The sequence below is a fragment of the Canis lupus genome, unplaced genomic scaffold (assembly GCF_011100685.1).
Source record: "Canis lupus familiaris isolate Mischka breed German Shepherd unplaced genomic scaffold, alternate assembly UU_Cfam_GSD_1.0 chrUn_S399H559, whole genome shotgun sequence".
NCBI classification, from domain to species: domain Eukaryota; kingdom Metazoa; phylum Chordata; class Mammalia; order Carnivora; family Canidae; genus Canis; species Canis lupus.
Window position 1 is genome coordinate 1 of NW_023331327.1, and position 7,677 is coordinate 7,677.

The 7,677-nt window shown below is 44.1% G+C and overlaps 1 pseudogene; it reads left to right on the top strand.

The window, feature by feature from the left end:
- The first annotated feature begins 6,686 nt into the window (after positions 1-6,686).
- LOC119879196 lies at positions 6,687-7,278 on the top strand (annotated as a pseudogene).
- Positions 7,279-7,677: the final 399 nt, after the last annotated feature.

The window sequence follows — 7,677 nt, forward strand, 5'->3', positions numbered from 1 at the left end:
TGCAGACCCTTCCACAGAGACCTGGCAGGCCAGAGAGGGCTGGCAGGATATAGTCAGGGTCTTAAATGAGAAGAACATGCAGCCAAGAATACTTTATCCAGCAAGGCTCTCATTCATAATAGGAGAGATAAAGAGTTTCCAAGATAGGCAGAAACTGAAAGGATATGTGATCATGAAGCCAGCTCTGCAAGAAATACTAAGGGGGAATCTGTAATAGAGGAAGTCCAAGGTAACAATCCACAAAAACAGGGACGGAATAGGTATCATGATGACACTGAATACATATCTTTCAATAGGAACTTTGGATATGAATGGGTTTAGTGACCCCAGCAAAAGGTGCAGCTGCCGATTCAGACCGGATAAAAGAGCAAAACCCATCTCTTTGCTGTGTACAAGAGACTCATTTTAGACATTCCCACCAACAGTTCAGGAGGTTTCACCTTTCTCCACATCCTCTCCAACATTTGTGATTTCCTGCCTTGTTAATTTTCCCCATTCTCACATGTGTGAGGTGGTATCTCATTGTGGTTTTGATTTGTATTTCCCTCATGGCCAGGGATGCAGAGCATTTTCTCATGTGCTTGTTGGCCATGTCTATGTCTTCCTCTGTGACATTTCTGTTCATGTCTTTTGCACATTTCCTGTTTGGATCATTTGTTTCTTTGCTGCTGAGTTTAATAAGTTCTTTATAGATCTTGGATACTAGCCCTTTATCTGATACGTCATTTGCAAATGTCTTCTCCCATTCTGTAGGTTGTCTTTTAGTTTTGTTGACTGTATCCTTTGCTGTGCAAAAGCTTCTTATCTTGATGAAGTCGCAAAAGTTCATTTTTGCTTTTGTTTCTTTTGCCTTCATGGATGTATCTTGTAAGAAGTTACTGTGGCCGATTTCTAAAAGGGTGTTGCCTGTGTTCTCCTCTAGGATTTGATGGAATCTTGTCTCACATTTAGATTTTTCATCCATTTTGAGTTTATCTTTGTGTATGGTGCAAGAGAGTGGTCTAGTTTCATTCTTCTGCATGTGGATGTGTAATTTCCCCAGCTCCATTTATTGAAGATACTTTCTTCCAGTGGATAGTCTTTCCTCCTTTATCGAATATTAGTTGTCCATAAAGATGAGGGTCCACTTCTGGATTCTCAATTCTTTCCATTGATCTATGTGTCTGTTTTTTTGCCCCCCCATCTTTTTTTCTTTATTCTATTCTTTTTCCTTCTTTCTTTTTTTTAAATTCTTTTTTCTTTTTGTTTTTCTTTTCTTCTTCTCTTCTCTATTTTTCTCCTTTTCCCAATACAACTAGTTTTTGGCCATTTTGCACTGAATAAAATGACTAGAAGGAAAAACTAACCTCAAAAACAGAATCAGAAACAGGTCTCTCTCACACAGATTTACAAAATTTGAATTACAATTCAATGTCAGAAATCCAATTCAGAAGCACAATTATAAAGCTCTTGAAAAATGCATGAAGGATTCAAGAGACTTCATGACTACAGAACTTAGATCTAATCAGGCCAAAATTAAAAATCAATTAAACGAGTGAGTGACATAGAAGACAAGTTGATGAGAAGGAGGGAAACTGAGGAAAAAAGAGAAAATGAAAAAAGATCATGAGGATAGGTTAAGGGAAAAATAACAGCCTCAGAAACAAAAATCTACATTTACCTGGTGTTACCGAGGGTACCAAAAGGGACAGAGGGCTAGAATATGTATTTGAAGAAATCATAGCTGAAAACTTTCCTAAATTGGGGAGGGAAACAGGCATTCAGATACAGGAAATAGATTTTTCCCACCCAATATCAATGATCTATATTCTGCAGGCATGAAGTCTCTTGAATCCTTCATACTTTTTTCCAAAGCCACCAGTAGCATTATTTTTCTGCTTCTGCATCGGCGTTCTGATATCGAAGTTTTACCCAATTTCTGTAATTCTGTGGGAGAGAGGACTATTTCTGATTTTTTCTTTGGGGTGAGTTTTTCCTTCAAGGGACTTTGCTCAGTGCATGGTGGCTAAAAACAAGTTGTACTGGGAAAGGAAGGAAAAAAAGAAACATTTCAAAATTAAAAAAAAATAACAAGGAGGTGTAGCCTCTGATTCTATATAGTTTAAGTCCCTCGAATTCCCCTGGAGCTTTCCAGTGCTGCTTTGTCAAGAACTTGCTCTTCCTGTTTCCTTCCAGGTGATCTTCTGGGGGAGGGGCCTTCTTTTCTGATTGTCAGGTGTGTGCCCCGAGGGAGCTGCCCCGGCCCCTGCCAGGGGCATGGCTACCTGGGAGCTGTTTATCCTGTGAGACCCATGCTCCCTGGTGGCCCCGCTCCATCCCAGGCACAATGTGACATAAGGGAGGAACAATAACACTGGCGGTGGCCAGCTCTTCAGCCCTAGAGTCAGCTCCCGCAGTAACTCCTGCAGACCCCAGTCCGTGGGAGCCTGGATGCTGCGGGCATGGGGGGCACTGACCTGCACAGCTCGGGGGGCCCCGCGGCAGGAGCGTCCTCGCGGTCCTGTGTCCTCCCGGCCCCCACATGTCCCAAGGGGATCCGGATCCTTGCTGTGTCCCCCAGCACCCTGGGGTCCGGGGCCTGTGCCTCTGGAATTGCTCTCCCAGGGCCATGCATTCCCCTCCTAGCCGAGCCGCTGCCAGAGCCGCCACCTCCGCTGTTCCGGGGCCCACTGGGTACGCGCTCCAGCCATTGCTGGAGCTCCGTCCATGGTCTGTGGCGGCTCTCCCCATTTCCTATGTTAGTGACCCCGGGAACCTGGGGGCTCCACTGCCCATCCTGGGATCCTGCCTGAGTTCCCTGTGAGTGCCTTTCCATCCAGGAATGTTGGTCAAGTTCCTGATTCTCCCGGTCTGGGCTTTCCCGTCCTGGAGTCTCTCCTGCCTGGCCTTAGCCTGGCTCCTTGTGGAGGCTCTCTCCCATTGGAGTGTACTCATTTATTTTTCCGTGTTTCTACCTTGATAGAAGCGCAAACGCTTCTCACTTTAGCCTTCCAGCTATTCTCTCTTTAAATCAGAGGACGAATTCATCGGGTTTCAGGATGATTTGAAAGTTATCTAGGTAAGTTGATGAGGACAGGTGATTTCGGGATCCTACACTTCCCCCATCTTGTCGACAGCCATGTCTCTCATTATTTTGACTTCCTATTTTCCCATTGAATTTACACACATATTTTATTTTATCTTACTTTCATTTTACTCTTTAAAAATTTGAACTCAATCACCCATTAGAAACGACAAATACCCATCGTTTGCTTTGATGTGGTTGTAACTGGAGGGTATTATGCCGAGTGAAATAAGTCAATCGGAGAAGGACAAATATTATATGGTCTCCTTCATTTGGGGACTATAAAACATAGTGAAAGGAAATAAAGCGGAAATGAGATAAAATCAGTCTGAAAAATCAGAAAGGGAAACAGAATGAGAGACTCCAAACTCTGGGAAATGAACTAGAGGTGGTAGAAAGGGAGGTGGGCATGGCTTGGGGGTCACTGGGTGACAGGCACTGAGAAGGGCACTTGATGGGATGAGCACTGGGTGTTATTCTATATGTTGGCAAATTGAACACCAATAAAAAATAAATTTAAGAAAAATTAAAAATAAAAGATTCAGCTGTAGTGCTATCTAGGTGGCAATTCCTTGCAGGGTAGGACAAGGTTCCCCAGAGGGCTATATATCTTCTAAATCAGCTTCTAATGTATGATGCTGTTTCTCACATAGCTCACATTTACAGGTGCAGGAATCAAGGACTGGAACTGGGAGTTGTACTACTCACTATAACCCGTCATGATCTACTTGCAAAATGTTTCTTTCTTTCCCACGATTTATTATTCTGCTGGCCTAGAGGTCTCAGGTTCAAAGAGAGACACAAAAACAATCCCACTGATCTGGAAATTGAAACTGGTGCCTGGCCACTTTGAGCTCTTCAGGCCCCTGAATCAATAGGCAAGGAAGGAAGTTACTATGCTGGCTGGGTGATTAATCCCAAATACCGGTAGAAATTGGATGAACTCCATAATGGAGGTTAAGAAGAGCATGTGTGAAAATCAGAGGATCAGTAAAGACATCTTTTAATATTACCTTCATGTTTTCATTTTCATTTCCTTCCATGTATTTTTTAATTTACACTTTAATTTCTGATTAACCCATTCATTATAAGCAGTAGGATATTCTTTAACCCCCATGTATTAGTGGTATTTCCAGTTTTTTTCTTGTGGTTGACCTTAAGTTTCATGGCATTGTGGTTGGAAACTATGCATGGTATAGTCTTCATCTTTTTGTACTTGTTCAGGTCTGATTTGTGACCTGGTATGTGATCTATTCTGGAGAATGTTTCATATGCACTCAAAAAGACTGTCTTCTGCTGCTTTAGGATGAAATGTTCTGAATATATTTGTTAAGTACAAAAAAAAGAAAAAAGAAAAGAATAGAAACGACAAAGAGATACTACTTGCTTCGATGTGGATGGAACTGGAGGGTATAATGCTGAGGGAAAATAGTCAATCAGAGATAGGCAATCATTATATGGTCTCATTCATTTGGCATAATAAAAAATAGTGAAAGGGAATAAAGGGAAACGGAGAGAAATGAAGTGAAAATATCAGTTGATGATGACAGAATATGAGAGACTCCTAACTCTGAGCAATGAAAAAGGGGTACTGGTAAGGGAGTTTTCCTGGATGGTTGGGGTGACTGGATGACATGCGCTGAGGGGGGCACCTTGACGTGAAGACCATGGGAGATATGCTATATGTTGGCAAATTGAAACTCTTTCATTTAGGGACCCTGAATATATCATGCCAGCCCTTTCTGGCCACCCAGGTCGCTGGGGAGAGGTCTGCTGTTAACCTACTACTTCTCCTCATAAAGTTTAGGGATCCTTGTATCTTGTTGCTTGAGGACTTCTCTATCTTTGGAATTTGGAAGTTCATGATGAATATCAGGGTGTTGAATTGGTTTTTTGCTTTAGGGGAGGATCACTAGCTCCAGGATCTTCATGCTGATTCCTTCCTCAAGTTAGGGAAGTTCTCTGCTATGATTTGTTCTCATACGCTTTCTGTCCTCTGGTTCCTTTCGCCACCCCTCTGGAACCCCCTTTAAATGTAGATTTTTCCTTCTTAAGCTGTCATTTACTTCCCTTAACCTTTCCTCATGGTCTTTTGTTTTTCTCTTTTCCTCTGCTTCCTTCCTTGCCATCAACCTGTCTTCTATGTTACTCACTCGTTCTTCCACCTCATCAACCCTGGTCTGTAGGACCTCTAGTTTGGATTTTTAAGTGATTTAAATGATTTTTAATTTCGGCCTGATTAGATCTAAATTTTGCAGTCATGAAGTCTCTTGAGTCCTTTATGCTTTTTTCTAGAGCCACCAGTAGCTTTATAATAGTGCTTCTGAATGGGCTTTCTGACATTGAATTGTAATCCAAATTTTGTAACTCTGTGGGAGCGAGGACTGTTTCTGGTTCTTTCTTTTGAGGTAAGGTTTTCCTTCTAGTCATTTTGCTCAGTGCAGAGTTGCCAAAAACAATTTCTATTGGGGAAAGGATAAAAAGAGAGAAGGAAGGAAGGAAAGAAAAAAAACTTAAAAAAGAAGAGAAAAAAGAGAAAAAAGTAAAAAAAGAGAAGAAAAGAGAAAAACAAAAATATGGGGGGGGGAGGAACAAACAGAAATCAAAAAACAAAAAAAAAAAAAAATAAGGGGAGTACACTCTGATTCTGTATACTGTAAATTCCTCGACTTCCACTGGAACTTTCCAGCACTGGTTGATCAATAATTTTTTTTTCCTGTCTGTCTAGCTGGTCTTCTGGGGTAGGGGCTTGCTGTTCTGATTTTCAGGTGTTAGCACTTTGGGGAGCTGCTCAGCCCCCTGCCTGGTTCAGGGCTCAGTGAAAGATGTTTAACCTGTTTATACAGTGAGGGCACTATGAGGCTTATTGGGGTTTTTTTATCCTGTGAGGCCCCAGTAGGAACAACAACAGTGGCGGCGGCCAGCTCTAGAGCCCTGGAATCAGCTCCTGCAGTAACTACGGAGCTCTCAGTCTGCAGGGGCCTGGATGCTCTGGGGGAGGGGCCGCTGATCTGCTCAACTTGGGGCAGGAGTGTCCTTGCTGTCCTGTCCCTCCTGGCCTCTGCCTGTCCCCGGGGGAGCGCCGGATCCTGGACTGTGTCCGCAGGCACCCTGTGCTGGCCTGCGCTGTTGGATTCGCGCTCCCAGCTGCGCAGCCCCTTCTGCGTGGAGCCTCTGCTGTAGCCGCATCTGAGCTGCTCCTGGGGGCTGTGGAGACCCCCCGCTGCTCAAGCTGCCTCCGAGCTGCTCCCTTGGACGAGCAGCCCCCTGCCCCAGGTGCCCCACCTGAGCTGCCTCTGAGTTGTTCACGGGTCCAGCCAGGCACGCTGCAGCCCTTTAGGGAGCTCAGCCGTGGGGTGTGGTGTGCTCTCCCTGGGGCGCAGGTGGTCTGTTAGTGTCCCTGGGAGTCTGAGGTCATCCCTGCCCTCCTGGGATCCTGCTCTAACTCCCTGAGAGCGCCTTCCTGTCCGGGAAGAATGGTGAAACTCCTGCTTCTCCAGGCTGGGCTCTCCTGTCCTGGGGACACTTTTCCAGAGTGGCTGCACCAGTTTGCACTCTCACCAACAATGCAAGAGGGTTCCCCTTTCTCCACATCCTCGCCAACATTTCTTGTTGGTGGCAGACTATGTCCGGAGCAAGGACTTTTGGGACTGCCTCATGAGTACGCATTTCTGGGGCCCTGTAGCCAACTGGGGTCTTCCCATTGCTGCCATCAATGACATGAAAAAGTCTCCAGAGATTATCAGTGGGCGGATGACATTTGCCCTCTGTTGTTACTCCTTGACATTCATGAGATTTGCCTACAAGGTCCAGCCTTGAACCTGGCTTCTGTTTGCATGCCATGCCACAAATGAAGTAGCCCAGCTCATTCAGGGAGGACGCCTATCAAACATGAGATGAGTAAAAAGGCATCAGCATAACAGTGGAAAATGGGCAACCAGGTGTTTGAAGGGACAGCGTCTGCGCTGCTGCTGAGTCACAGATTCCATCCTCAGAATAGTCTTGCTAAGGAAAATAAGCTGAATGCTATTTTTACTAACCAATTTTTCTAGAAATAGCTGAGAGTCCCTAAGCCAACTCTCTGCTGCCTTACACATACCAAGTATTTTACTTCTCTTCATAAAGAGTAGCTCAAAATATGCAATCAATTTAATAATTCCCAATGATGGTTTTATCTGCAGTAATATGTATATTACTTGCTAGAATTTACTTAATAAAAAATTGGATAAAAATTGTAATTATTAGCACTTAAATACTCAGAATCTTTAACTCTTTAATGACCATGAGACCACCGACAGCTGGCCATACTTACACTGTCATCGCCAGTTTTTTTTACCATTTAACTTTCTTTACTGAAAACCAATATTCAAGAAAGATGAACCCTCAATGCATCCTCTTATACTGACCAACGTAACTAAGTACAAATGAAGTCAATGGTGTACTCGTTAGCATGCTGTGCTGTGTGTCAAGAAAACAAGCCCTCCCCCGCCCGAGCCTGGCCCCCTGGCAAACACAGATAAATGATTGTGCACTGCGCTACGATACCGTTAGGTGAGAGCTTTGGTTCATGCAGTCGGCTGCCAGAGGTCGCACTGAAACCCTGGAGCCCCAGC